This window comes from Desmodus rotundus, chromosome 4 (genome assembly GCF_022682495.2).
Source record: "Desmodus rotundus isolate HL8 chromosome 4, HLdesRot8A.1, whole genome shotgun sequence".
Taxonomy (NCBI): Eukaryota; Metazoa; Chordata; class Mammalia; order Chiroptera; family Phyllostomidae; genus Desmodus; species Desmodus rotundus.
This window is the reverse complement of record NC_071390.1, coordinates 19876398-19891444: the sequence shown is the minus strand read 5'-3', so window position 1 is coordinate 19891444 and position 15047 is coordinate 19876398. Positions and strand designations below refer to the sequence as shown.

Below are 15047 nucleotides of genomic sequence, written 5' to 3'. Positions count from 1 at the left end.
GGAAGGTAGGCCTGCTTCGCTTCTCTGTTTTGTAAATAATTAAGTTCTTATCTCAGGTGTGTGGTGTTCCTGCTGCCAGAGGCAGGTGTGGCAGCCAGAGCGAACAGGAGCTGTATTGTCCAGGAAGTGGTGGAGTCGCTTCCCTCCCCATTTCCCTCCCTCCTGGCCTCCTGCTCAGGGCAGGTGGGGTGGAGGTAAGAAGGAATCTTCAGGGTTTTCTTGTTACTGGCTGCCTGACTACTTCCCTGCATTTCGTTCTTCACATTCTCATTGGCTGGTCCTGCTTCACATTCCCACCTCTGCAGACTCAAGGGCTGGCTTGCCCCTCTACCCCCACGCCGCACGCCCCTTGGCTCAGTTTCCCCAGGGCTGCCCCATATTGCTGCCCGTTGAAACCCTTCTCCCTCTCCAGCAGCCCTTCTCAAACACCCCTGTCTCCAAGCTTTGGTGCCCCCAAGGTGTGCCAAGCTCTTGAGGGACCTTGGGGATGCACTGACCTCTCCCTCGCTCCAGGCCCCAGAGACAGGCATCTTTTCACTTTTTGTGCTTAATACTGAGACTGTGAAGGTCTGTTTAGTCTTGTCCAGCTAACATAAACCAGCCAGAACTGGGCCGTGGGGGGACTGTGCTGTAAGTTCCCTTATTTGGGATGAAATTCATTGTTTTTCACTGAGAATCGGTGTGTGGCCCATCTAAAGGTCATCAAGGTGTGTGTGACACGGAAGGTGGCCTGAGGACACCGACCACACCGGCACATCGGGGATGAAGAGGGCCTGCAGTCATATTGTCCAGCCCTGACAATATGACTGACAATTTTTCCTTTTACAAGGAAAAACCAAGGCTCAGAGAGAAGGGACCCGCCCAGAGCCATGGGGCAAGTTGAGCCAGATGGAGGCTCCGGGCTCCCTGGCTCTCAGGTCAATGCTGTACCAGGGCGCCTCTGGCCTGGGGGCTGTTGGGAGTGGGGCTGTGGGGTGGGGTGGGGGCGCTGGAGCTAAGCACAGAGGCCTGGGGCAGTGAGCCGAGGGGAGGGGACATGGGAGAGGAGGCAGGGGAAGAAAGGAAAGGGAGAGGTGGCTGAGAGGTCCAGGAGAGGTGGGTTCCGGTCCCGACTCTGCGGCGGTGACTGTGCCTGAAGTGCCTTCTATCCCACCTGTTCTAGAGGCTTGGCCTTTCTTTGCATACCTCTCAGGTTGGGTATCGCATGACCCGAGGTCAGGGAGCATGTCTTACCTGTGAAGGGTTGTGTGACCCAGCTCACTGCACAGGTAACTAAAACCTGGGGCTCTGGAGGGAGCAGGGAGGGTCTTTGCAAGGATGACGTCAACTTGTGTATCCAAGACGTCTGTACCCGAGTGCCCAATAAATACAGTGGGTTCTGGGAACAGGAAGCAGGCAAGCTTCCCCAGGCCCGCCTTGGGCGGTCGGTGACTCTGTTTCCTTTGCTCTATCCTGGGCCCCTATCTTGGGCCCCCCGATCCTTAGCTCTATCCCAGGCCCCTACTCAGATTACATCAAGTACATGTTTAGATAATCTCTCTAGAGAAAGTTTCCATTTAATCTTTACATTATTTTTCTCATTTATTCACTCTTTTTCACAGAGAACACCCAGCTGGGACGTAGATAGACACCCGTAACTGACCAGTGTAGGCATTTTCCTGAGCCTGGAAAGGGAAGGACATACTAGAGAGTGCAGGCGTGAGAAATCCGAACTGGGAGGCCACTGTTCGGGGGAAATGAGGGCAGGAGACACCGCATGGTTTACTGCGAATGTTCCACTCCCTGCTGTCAGCAGTGGTGTTAGGACTAGTATCCAAGGCTGTTTATAAAGGTACATCAGTCGTCTGCTTCTTCACGCTTCGGGAGGCATTCATTTACACAAGATCACCTCGTTGCCAGGAGAAAACCACCACCTAAGTGAAACATGAGACGCAGCATTAAAAGCGGAAGGAGATGATGTATGGGCCAGTGTCCACACTGGCCCTGGCGTCGTGGGGCAGTGGGAGCCATTGAAGTTCTTAGATTTGCTTTACAGATGGGTCAGGGAGACCGGCAATGATGGCAGTGTGGCTGTCTGAGGGAACGATGCCAAAGCCGGAACTGTAATTTTGGGGAAAGAGAGGAAGGGACACACTGGAGACATTGAGGAGGTGTGCTTGGAAGCACTGGTTGATGAATGGAGGGGTGCTAAGGGAGAGGGATGAATCCAAGATGGTGCCCTGATTTTGTAGGTGGCTGAGAGGATGGTGATTCCATCGGGGCCCTGAGCAGCAGAGGCAGTAGGAGGGGAAGACGGTGGGTTGAGTTTTGGGATGTGTTAGAGAGGCAGCGGAGACACTCTGGGGGAGAGGTTGGGTTGTCAATGCCTGGTGTGAGCTCAGAGGTCAGGGTAGAGGTCACGGCTGCCACTTGTTGTCAGCAGTGGGTGCCACTGCGACCTTGAGAGTGAGTGAAGGGTTCCAGGGTGGACAGAATGAAACCGTGAAGGAGTCATTGGAAGAGTACAAGGAGAACTGAGAAAGGGCAGGGGCCAGAGGAGCCGAGGGAGGACATGAGAGGGCATAGCGCCGTGGTTCTCAGACCTTAATGGGCCCGTGGACTGCTGGAAGCTTGTAAAAGTGCGGGTTCCTGGGCCCGCCTCTAGGTAACCTGGTTTTAGTAAATCTGGGGTGAGTTCTTGGGATATGCTTTTTTTAAAAAAACAATTTCAGGCGATACTGGTGTGAGGGATCCATGGACCACCCCATTGTGAAATGCTCACCTGAGGGTCAGTCAGATCTGAGTTTAAATTTTGATTCTTGGGTCTTGAACCTGGGCAAGTCCCTGGTTCGTCCAATCCTCGGTGTCTTTATCAGTAAGTAGGCATACTTGTCCCCCCCAACAGGGCCATCGTGCGCAGCAGATGAGGTCACCACTGTAGGTCCTATGGCTCAGGACCTGCTCCATAGCAAGAGCTCAGTAAACGGTAGGGTTTCTTGCTCATCACTAAAAGTTTGCAGATGGTGAGCAATAGCACAGGGCAGGCTGCTGACCGCACAGATGGGTCAGCTTAATGGGGGTGCTCACCTGCCCAGCACCTGGCCCCTGGCAGCGTTGGCCCCACGGTTCCATCTCTGAGGTGTCTTATCTGAATTGGTAGAACTGGGGGCTCCTGGCTTGTCCAATCAAGTCCACAAAAACTCATGAATCAGATCAGAAGTCAGTTCGCTACTTCTCAGTGAGAGCCTCACTATGAGAGGGACCGGACCGAGTGTTGGCTCTTGGTACCTTGTCCCCGTGCAAGAGGCTACTCCAGTGCTGGAAGAACCTGGTACCCGGCTAGGGAGCTGGGGACACAGCCCGAGGGCTTAATGCCTTCTGAACCTGCCCAGGTCACTTCACCAACAGGGAGCTGCCTGCCAGGTGGCCAACACTTGGGCAAGCCTAGCAGGGCACCGTCTCCCTGGCTGTGCTTCCATGGGCCTCAGCGTCACCCCTTTCTCCCCGATTCCTTGGCATCCAATCAACACATCTTTTATTTAGGTTTGTTAATACCACCAGTTGGGTCTTTGTTAAGTCCCAGCAGGTCTGGGGCTGTTTCGTTTCTTGAGGGTAACTTTGATCCACGGAAGCTGATATCAGATTAAATTTGGGGGAAGGCTTATTACCAGGTGCCATGGGGGGACCTTATCGTGGCCTCTCCCCACCTACTGCCTACACAGGTTTTCCAGAAGGAGGGAGTGATTTAAGTCAATGATGGCCCCTCCATATGCAGAAATACTTTCAATATTATGAGGTACTGTGATAAAAATGTCTACCATATTTTAAGAGAAAAAAGAGAATTGTATGATATGCACAGTGTGCATGGTATGATCCTGTTTGTATTCAGAATCTTATATTTTTTCCTTTTTCCCTCCTCCCCCCCTCCCCTCCCCTCCCCTCCCCTCTCTCCCCTCCCCCCCCACTAATATTTATTCAGTGCCTACAAAGTGCCAGACACTTTTCTAGGCACTAAGGATAAAGCAGTGAACACATACCCTGTTTTGTGGAGTTAACATTCTTATGAGAGACAGACTTAGAAAAAAAAAAAGGTGCCATATGGGATGTCAGATGGTGATAATTGCTATGAAGAGAAGTAAGTAAATCATGGGGTGTGGCAGGGCTAGGGATTATGGTTGCGGGGGCGGGGGTGGGGGGGCTGTCAACGGATGTTTACATTTTTAAATAGGTTGGCCAGAGAAGGCCAGAGAGCATTTGAAAATGACGGGAGAGAGGTGAGGGAATGAGTGATGCAGAGATTTGGGGAACAACTGTCTATTCTGGGGCTTGATACCTGGGTGTCCATCTGTCCATCTGCTCATCACTCATCCTTCTTTCCTTTGTCTGTGCAGACGCAGGCTGAGGCTGGGTGGCTGCCCACTAGCAGTGACTGGTGGCTACCTCTGGGGAATAGGCTGGGGATGGAGTGGGGTAGTGGGGTGGGAGGCCTGTATGTTTTACTCCAACTAGCATGTTGGTACTATTTTTTAAGATTAAAAAAAAGAAGCATGTATTGCTTTTCTATTTAAACTTTAAAAATGAACGTTTAGCCCTGGCTGGTGTGGCTCAGTAGATTGAGTGCCGGCCAGTTCAATTCCCAGTTAGGACACATGCCTGGGTTGTGGGCCAGGTGCCCAGTTGGGGGCGTGTGAGAGGCAACCACACATTGATGCGTCTCTCCCTCTCTTTCTCCCACACTTTGCCTCTGTCTAACAGTAAATAAAATATTTTAAAAGATGAACTTTTGTATCCCTGCCCATCCCCAGAGAGGGGTGGTCTGCAGAGTCAAGTCCCTGCTTTGACAGGTTGTGTTGAGGAAGGAGTGGGGTCCTTGGTATGGAATAGTCAGTGGTTGTACCTGACGCTTAGTAAAGGTTAAATTCCTGTTCCCTTCTGTTAATTCTTCTCCTCAGTGCCCAGGACAGGGCTAGGTAGCCAAAAGTGAATAATAAAAATGGGTGGAACTCAAACAAACCCTGGATTCACTTGCCTTACTGGGAGCCCCTGGGAGTCAGTTCCGGGGCTCTACCTCTTATGCCTCTGGGGACTGTTTGCGTTTTGGTTCCCCACTATGGAGATCAAGGAACTCCTTAAGCACTTATCTGGAAGACCCCCAAGTTCCCCTTCAGCCTGTGTGTGTTTTTGGACCTCCTGTCTCAGAAATCACACTGCATCCTCCTCATTTTTTCAGTCATCGTTTTAAACCACGGCTGCCACCAGCAGCAGATGCTTCGAGAACAGTTTATGGCTTCAATTATTATACGAGTAACGTGCCCTTTGCCCGACATCTCCTCATCCTCCCCACCTCTCAGCCCCTGGCAACCGCTCTTCCACTCTCTGCTTTTATGAGTTTGATTTTTTACATTTGACATACAGGGGAGGTCATGCAGGATCTGTCTTTCTCGGCTTGTTTTACCTGGCATAATGTTCTCTAGGTTCATCTATGTTCCAGATGGCAGGGTTTCCTTCTTTTTTTAAGGTCCAGTCATATTCCATTGTGTATATATGCTACATTGTCTTTGTCCATTCGTCTGTAGATGGGCACTTAGGTTGTTTCCATATCTTGGCTCTTGCGAGTAATGCTGCAGTGAGCATGGGGTGCAGATATCTCTTTAAGATAGTGATTTCGTTTCCTTTGGCTGTGTACTCTGAAGTGGGATTGCTGGGTCGTATGGCGGTTGTATTTTTAATTTTTGAGGAACCGCCGTGCTGTTTCCCATAGCGGCCGCACCGACTTACATGCCCACCGACAGTGCGTACAAGTGGTCCCCTTTCTCCACACCCGCACTTATCTCTTGCCTTTTCGATGGTAGACATTTGACACATGTGAACCAATATCTCACTGTGGTTTTGCATTTTCTTGATGATTTATGATATTTAACACATTTGCATAGTCTTGTTGGCCATTTGTATGTCTTCTTTGGAAAAATGTCTATTCAGGTCCTTTGCCCATTTAAAGAATTGGGTTGTTATTAGTTGCTATTGAGTTGTTTAAGTTTCTTATATATTTTGGATATTAACCCTTTATCAGATGTTTGGTTTGCAAATATTTTCTCCCATTCCACAGGCTGTCTCTTTATTCTGTTGCTCGCTTCCTTTGCTGTGCAGAAGTTTTTTAGTTTGATGCAATCACATTTGTCCATTTTTGCTTCTGTTGCTGTGCTTTTGGGTTCATATCCAAAAAAATAATTGTCAAGACCAATATCAAGCTTTTTCCTTTTCTTCCTATCTAATAGTTTTACAGCATCAGGTCTTGTGTTTGTTTGATCCATTTTGAGTTAGTTCTTGTATACAGGGTGCGATATGGGTCCGATTTCATAATTTTCCATGTGGATATATTTTCCCAGTACCACGTGTTGAAGAAACCACCCTTTCCCCATTTTGTGTTCTTAGCCCTGCTGTCGAAGGTCGTTGCCTGTAAGCGCCTGGACCTACTTCTGGGCTCTGTATTGTGTGCCATGGGCCTGTGTGTCTGTCTTCGTGCCACCGCCCTGCTCTGCTGATCGGTACAGTTTTGCTAGCGTCGGAAATCAGGCAGTGGGACACCTCCCCTTCACTCTTCCTCCTCAAGATTGCTGTGGCCTTTCAGGGTCTTTTATAGACCATACAAATTTTAGAGTTGTTTTTCTATTTCTGTGAAAAATGCCATTGGAATTGTGCCAGGGAGCGCACTGAATCTGTAGATTGCTCTGGGCAGCATGAACGTTTTAACAATATTAGTTCTTCCAACCCACAGATACAAGCTATCTTTCCATTTATTTGTGTCTTCTTCAATTTCTTTCACTGACATTTTACAGTTTTCAGTGTACAGATCTTTCACCTGCCTGGTTACATTTTTCCCCTAAGTATTTTATTCTTTTTGATGACATTGTAAATGGGATTATTTTCTTAATTTCTTTTTTTGGATAGCATTTCATAGTTGTCTTGCCTACATGTAATTTGACAGCATTTGGGGGGTTGCAGCCTTTAGTGACCCTTTCAAAACATTCAATTAAGTGTATTTTTATTTTTAAAATAATTGGGATAAGATAGACATAATGTACAATTTACCCTGACACCCATTTTTAGGTGTGCGGTTTAAAGGCTTTAAATTCGGTCCATCCACATGGTTGTGCAACCATCAGCCACCCTCCACCTCCAGACCTTCGCTCATTTCCCAGACTGAAACTCTGCGCCCGTTACGCAGTAGCTCCTCACTCCCCCTGCCTCCACCCTGGGCAGCCACCCTTCTGCTCTCTGTCTGCACGAATTTGAGTACTCCAGGTATCTCATGTAAGGGGGACCATACAGTATTTGTCCTCCTGTGACTGGCTATTTCACTTAGCATAATGTCCTTAAGGTTCATCTATGTTGTGGCCCATATCAGAACTTTCTTCCTTTTTTATTTTATTTTATTTTTTAGATTTTACTTATTCATTTTGAGAGAGAGGGGACAGGAGGGAGAAAGAGAGGGAGAGAACCATCAATGTACGAGAGATACATCCAAAGGTTGCCTTGAGCATGCCCCCAACTGGGGACCTGGCCTGCAACCCAGGCATGTGGCCTGACTGGGAATTGAACTGGAGACCTTTTGCCTTGTGGGACAACACCGAACTAACTGAGCCACACCAGTCAGGACAGAATTTCCCTCCTTTGTAAAGGTGAACGACATTCCATTGTATGTATAGACCACGTTTTGTTTATCCATTCAGCTGTTGATGGACACTAGGTGTGTTTCTACCTTCTGGCTGTTGTGAATAATGCTGCTATGAATATAAGTGGACAAATATCCATTTGAGACCTTGCCTTCCATTCTTTTGGGTACATACCCCAAAATGGAATTGTTGGATCACACAGTAATTCTATTTTTAATTTTTTGAAGAACAGATTCAACTCAGTTTTTACAGAAACAACCATTTCTTTCTCTATCCCTTCCTTTCACACCCATATTTAATGTCTTTTTGAAAAAAATAGCTTTATCAAAGTATAATTGGCACACAATATACTGCACAGTTTATAGTGTACGTTTAATGCGTTTCGATCTATGTTTTATACATCTGTGAAATCATCAGCACCATCAAGTTAGTGAACACCTACGTGACCCTCGAGTAGTCCCTCTCTCCTACTCCTCCCTCTCCCAGCCCCCACTCCCAAATACCCACTGACTAGCTTTCTGTCACTGTAGGTTAGCGTGCATTGTTAGAGTTCTGTACAAACAGAATCTTGCAGAATGGACTCTTTTCCTCTGGCTTCTTCCATTCAGTGAGCTTATTTTGAGATTCTTTCAGGTTGTGCTGTGTGTTACTAGTTCATTCCTTTTTATTGCTTAGTGGTATTCTGTGATATAGAGGTATAATTTGTTTATCTCTTCTCCTGTTGATGGACGTGTGGGTTGTTTCCAGTTGTGCGCTATCACAGATGGAGTTGCTGAGAACATTTATGCACAAGGCTATGGATGGACATGGATTTCCTTTTCCTTTAGGTAAATGCTTAGAAACCGGAATGAGTGGATCCTATGGTAGTACATGTTTAATTTTAAAGAACTGACAAACTGTTTTTTTAAAAAATATATTTTATTGATTATGCTATTACAGTTGTCCCATTTTCCCCCCTTCACTCCCTTCAGCCCTGCACACACCCTCCCACCCACATTCCCCACCTTCAGTTCATGTCCTTGGGTCATACATGTAGCATACATTGGCTTCTACATTTCCTATACTATTCTTACCCTCCCCCTGTCTATTTTCTACCTACCATTTATGCTTCTTATTCCCTGTACCTTCCCCGCCTCCCCCTACTGCTCCCCTGTTGATAACCCTCCATGTGATTTCCATTTCTGTGGCTCTGTTCTTGTTCTAGTTGTTTGCTTAGTTTGCTTTTGTTTTTGTTTTAGGTGTGGTTGTTAATAACTGTGAGTTTGCTGTCATTTTACTGTTCACATTTTTATCTTCTTTTTCTTAAATAAATCCCTTTAACATTTCATCTAATAAGGGCTTGGTGATGATGAACTCCTTGAACTTGACCTTATCTGAGAAGCACTTTATCTGCCTTTCCATTCTAAATGAAAGCTTTGCTGGATAGAGCAATCTTGGATGTAGGTCCTTGCCTTTCATGACTTAGAATACTTCTTTCCAGCCCCTTCTTGCCTGTAAGGTCTCTTTTGAGAAATCAGCTGACAGTCTTATGGGAACTCCTTTGTAGGTAACTGTGTCCTTTTCTCTTGCTGCTTCTAAGATTCTCTCCTTCTGTTTCATCTTGGGTAATGGAATTCTGATGTGCCTTGGTGTTTTCCTCCTTGGGTCCAGCTTCTTTGGGACTCTCTGAGCTTCCTGGACTTCCTGGAAGTCTATTTCCTTTGCCAGACTGGGGAAGTTCTCCTTCATTATGTTTTCAAATAAGTTTTCAATTTTTTGCTCCTCCTCTTCTCCTTCTGGTACCCCTATAATTTGGATGTTGGACATTTAAAGATGTCCTGGAGGTTCCTAAGCCTTTCCTCATTTTTTTGAATTCTTGTTTCTTCATTCTGTTCTGGTTGGATGTTTCTTTCTTCCTTCTGGTCCACACCATTGATTTGAGTTTCAGTTTCCTTCCCATCACTATTGGTTCCCTGTGTATTTTCCTTTATTTCTTTTAGCATAGCCTTCATTTTTACATCTAATTTGTGACCATATTCAACCAATTCTGTGAGCTTCCTGATTACCAGTGTTTTGAACTGTGCATCTGATAGGTTGGCTATCTCTTCCTCACTTAGTTGTATTTTTTTCTGGAGCTTTGGTTTGTTCTTTCATTTGGGCCATTTTTTTTTGTTTTGGTGCGCCTGTCATATAAAGGGGTGGAGCCTTAGGTGTTCACCAGGACGGGGCAGGGGCAACCCACATCGCTGCACTGTGACACTGTATGTGAGGAAGGGGTCCGAGAGGGAGCAATGGCACTTGCTCCGCCCTCTGCCGGTTTTCAGTCACTTCCCCTGCTACCCACAATCAAATTGGGCCCTTCTGGTGCTGATTCCCATGTGGGTGGGTTTGTGTACATTCTAGGATCCTGTGGGTCTCTCTAACAAACTCTCCAGTGAGGCTGGGAGTTTCTCCCGCTGCTGCCTCAACCCCCACAGGTGTTTTCAATCAGAGGTTTGAAGCTTTATTTCCCTGCGCTGGAGCCCTGTGTTGCTCGGTCTGTTGGTGGGTCCTCCAGCTGCTCCTTGCCTGCCCTTCTCCACAATCTGCCACCTCACTGGGTCCGCCAGCCACCGCCTTGCAGGGAGTCTTCTCTGCCCGGCTGCCCATATCCGCCCCTCCTACTGGTCTGGATGAATGTGTCTTCTTTAATTCCTTGGTTGTCAGACTTCCATACAGTTTGATTTTCTGTCAGTTCTGGTTGTTTTTGTTTTTAAATTGTTGTTGTCCTTTTTTTTGGTTGTGCGAGGAGGCACAGTGTGTCTACCTACGCCTCCATCTTGGCTGGAAGTCCTCTAAGAATCCCAAACCATTTTCTAAAATGGTTGTACCATTTTACATTTTCAGTAGCAGGAAATGAGAATTCTAATTCTCTGCATTCTCACCAATGCTTGGTATGGTCAGCCGTTTTAATTTTGGCTATTTTAATAGGTGTGTAGTGGTATCTCATGATGGTTTTAATTTGCATTTCCCTAGTGACTAATGATATTGAGCATTTTTTATGTACTTATATTTCATCTGTATATCTACTTTGGTGAAATGTCTGTTGAAATTTTGGGTGATTAACTTTTTCCAGCTTTATTGAGATATAATTGACATTACACTGTGTAAGTTTGTGAGGTAGGGTGTGTTGACTTGATGCATTTTTATATTGCACAGTGATTTACTGCCATCCTTAGCTGTCCCCTCCATCCTGTCAAACAGTTACCTTTTCTTTTTTTGTCATGAGAACATTTGAGATCTGCTCTCTTGGTAACATCCATGTGTATGATACAGTATTGTCAACTGTACTCGCCAGGCTGTGCATTAGGTTCCCCAGACTTTTTAATCTCATAACTGGAAGTGTGCACCCTTGGACCAGTGTCTTCCCATTTTCCCCGACTCCGAAGCCCTGGTAACCACCCCTCTACTCTGTGTCTCTGAGTTTGACTACTTTAGATTCCATATACAAGTGATACCATATGGCAGGTATTTGCCTTTCTCTGCCTGACTTATTTCACTTAGCCTAATGCCTTCAACGTTCATCCAACTTGTTGCAAATGGCAGGATTTCCTTCTTTCTCATTTACTTGGGTTTTATTGGGTTATTTTGTTTTTGTTTTCTTTTCTTTTTTTTTTTTTCCTGAGTTTTGAGTGGTCTTTATACATTCTGGAATCTCTATTAGCTATGTGTTTTGCAGGCTTTCTCCCAGTCTGTGGCTTGTCTTTTTATTCTTTTAAAAGAGACTTTTTTAATGTTTTATATGTAATAGTTAAATAAATTACACTGTGTCCTGGAACACCAACCAGTCCTAAAGAAGTAAAGGGACAACTTGTTATGTGGAGCATACAGTTCGGTTGGAGGGAGCAGAAGGCTATGTTGGGGATACCAGGGAAGACCCCACCAGTTTTGAAGCTTCTGTGTGCTGTGGGCATCAGTCATAATGTTTCCCAGACGGAACAGAGCTTACCATTATGTCTGAGGCCCTGTTTTTATTTGAAGTGGCAATGTGTCCAATGAAAAGACTACATATTCAGCTTCCCTTGCAGCTTGGTGTCGCCATGAGATGCCATTCTGGCCATTGAGTTGTAAATTATTAATAGCATTGTTGGGTGGACTTCACATAAGCCTCCTTTAAAGAGGGGCAGCTAGCTGGTGTGAGTCCTCTGATTTTGGTTTTCCATGTTCCTCTTGCTTCCTGCCTGGAATGTGGACAGGTGGCTGGAGCTTCAGCAGCTGTCTTGGATGTTAAAGCCACCTTGAGTAGCAAGGTAAAAGAAGCTTGGGTCCCTGATGACTGCAGAGCTGCCGCAGTTCTATTGTGTGTGAGAGAAAATACCTTATGTGTTTAAAAATACATGTTATTTCTGGTATCCGCTACTAGCAACCAAATGCAATTCCTAGAGAAATTTGGTTAATATGGCAATAGGTCAAGGAGAAGTCTGTTCTGCTGCACATGTAGTTATATCATTGAGGTTATAGTGCTAGAATATTTTTGTCCCTGCTTTTCATACTTACCTGCATTATTACTACTGTTTTCTCCAACATCACAACCATCTTCAGCTTATTGTCCTACTGTTCATATTGTTATTGTTGTGAATAATAATCATTTTCGTTTTTGTAACATTCTCTGAGAGGATTCACTTCTTGTTGATGGAGGTTTGTTTGTGTGTAAAATCTATTTCTCTTGTAAGATATTCCACTGGTGGGTAAGGGAAATGGGGTCTGAGGGAGACTTTGTCATTGTGGAATATCTGTGGAAATGGGTGGAGTTGGTACTGAAGCTTCAGCATTCATTGGGCAGAAGCCATGTCAGTCATCTCTGCCCTGAAAATAGCCAGCATCACCCCCCACCCCATGGGGAAGCCCTCCAGGGATGTAAGTGAAACAATAGGAACGGATTGCAGTGTTCTGCCCTGGTTGGCCTGTGGGGCAGGTCCAACTCAGCAGTGCCTGTAAAGAAAGGCAGAGGAAATTAAACTTGAGATGTCAGAAATAAGAAATGATTGAAGGTTCCTGAGTCGGGAAGTAGCACGGTTTGGGTAGCAAGGCTTGGGGATGGGGTAGAGGGGACTCAAGGATGGGAAGGCCACTTCAGAGGCTCTCATGGCGGTATAGGCATGAGGTGATGAAGGCCATGTGATAGGTGGGTCCCGTGTAAAGCAGTTAAGTAGATGTTAAGCAGTTAAGAGGGGATGGAACATAGATAATAGATAGATAGATAATTAATTAAATCACCTGAGGAAACGCCTGTGTGAGGAAAAATAGAGAGGAAGCCGAGAGAGGCTGGGTGAGCCATCAGGCCTCGATGCCAGCGTGACCCTGAGGGAAGCAGAGGGGGAAGGAAGGAAGGAAGTTTGGTGGAAGCATTTTAGACTGCAGTGCAATTCTAATCCAAGTTCGGTAAGGTCTCTGGGGAGTCCCCACGCCTAAGCCACAGTCGCTGGTCAGAGGAGTCTCAGGTGCCCCAGGAGCAGATGTGCCTTAACATCCCTCCCCGCTCGGTCATTGGTGGGAAGCAGCTGTGGGGAGCGTGGCGTTGGAGCGAACACTGGATGGGTTGAGAGCTGCAGCCCTGGGGGCCCCACTCAGTTATGCTCCCTGTGGTGGAAGACCTGAGGGGAGGACGACCTGGGTGAGGATGTGAGGAAGGTGACTGAGGCCATCTCAGGGCTGTCGTTGCAAGGAACAAACGCTGGGGACCTGGAGGAGCTGCGCTATCTCAGATCACAGGAAGTCCAGGGGTGGGGGGGTTTCAGGCTGGTTGAGTCAGGGCTCTGAGGTAGGGTCAAGGATGGGGTGCTTTCCATCTCCGTGCTCTGCCACCTGTGGGTTGGCTTTCTTCTGGACTGACGGTGACATGGAATCACAGCTGGACACAACAATATCGAAAGGAAGAATGGCTTCTCTCTTGGGCTTTTTTCTCAGGAACAAGGAAAGCTTTCTCAGAGGGGTCTCTGCAGATTTGCCACTATGCTTCATTGGCCAGAAGTGGGTCACATGGCCATTGCTGATCCAATCACTGGCCAGAGGAATGGAATCTTTGTGATTGGCTCCTATCGGAGGATGGCAGCCCTGGCTGCACATTAGAACCACCTGGGGAGCTTTTAGAAGCTCCCATGCCTGCCCGCCTCACTTTCCCCCAGAGTTTCTGTATTAATTGGCCTGGAGGGGGCTGGGCATCTGTAGTTTTATAACCTTCTTGACACTAATGCACAGCCAAGGTAGAGAACCACTATTATCTTAGAGTAGAACAGATGCTGGGGAGTCAGCCACGTGCCCCTTTCTGTTACTTACTAGTTTTGTGTGGCGTTGGCAAGTCACTTCACCTCTCTGAGCCTTGGTTTTCTCATCTGTAAATGGGGGCTGATAATAGCTCCCTCCGGCAGTTCCTGGGAAGACTGATTGAACTCTTGCAAACTCTCAGTCACTGACACCTGAAGGAGGGCTGCTCATCCTCTTCCTTCAGTTTGGAGGGAAAATTTAGCTTCTGTGTTGCCAGGAGCAGCCAGGGTAGAGATTTCTCCTGAGCACAGCTTTCTGCCGTTAAAAGGAAAAATGAAAGAGCAGGGACAATGATGAACGAGGAAGCCACAGGCTTTTTCCTCTCAGATGACGTGGGTTTGAATGTGCTGCTATGAATGGTTTATGTAGACCAGTCAGAGGGGCTCTTCCCCTGCTGCCTTAATGCAGGAGAGGCTGGGAGGGAGCACGGTGCGTGTTTCCAGCATCCCCACCTTGGCGTCCCGCAGTGGGCTGGTGGGGGCTGGTGGGGGCTGGCAGGGGCTGGTGGGGGCTGGTGGATGCTCTCCCGCTGACTCTGGGGAAGATGGTCAGATAGGGCAGTAGTTCCTCTGTGTTCCAGGACACACCTGGCTACTTGGCTTCTTGGCCGTTTCTACCTGAGTGAGCACTGCTGGTGCTGCCAGCAGTACTGAGGGAACGAGGAGGGCCACCCAGCAGGCTGTCACGTCATGGGTGAGGTGGCCTGTTGCCTTTGGGTACCACTGGGTCCACAGGGACCTGGGGCATCATGGCTGGGTGGGTGCCCTCAGGTCTGAGGCCCGGAGCCTGGAGAAGGGGCAGATGGGGGCCAAGTAAAGACCACCCCCCATCAGCCCTGGCCCTGCTTCGTCCCATCTCCTCTCTCCTTTTCTTGCTTTCCTCATAAACTATGCTTTGAGCACTACCCAGTGTCCGCTGTGATGGGTGCCAGGGCTCCAGAGCTAAAGAGACCCCCGTCTGCCCTCAGGCTGCTCCCAGAATGGGAGGGAACCCTTATCATCACTGCAGGGCTGGGGCGGCACAGAGGGTCGGACATGCCTTGGAGAAGGACAGGCTGGTTGGCCCTGGGCATTGGGAGAACCTCAGAAAGGTGCCTCTGAGCTGAGCAGTGAA

At 47.5% G+C, this 15047-nt stretch overlaps 1 protein-coding gene across 2 annotated transcripts in view; it reads left to right on the top strand.

The window, feature by feature from the left end:
- NEURL1 (neuralized E3 ubiquitin protein ligase 1) overlaps positions 1-15047 on the top strand; it is a 77267-nt gene that overhangs the window by 18626 nt on the left and 43594 nt on the right. The window lies entirely within an intron of this gene.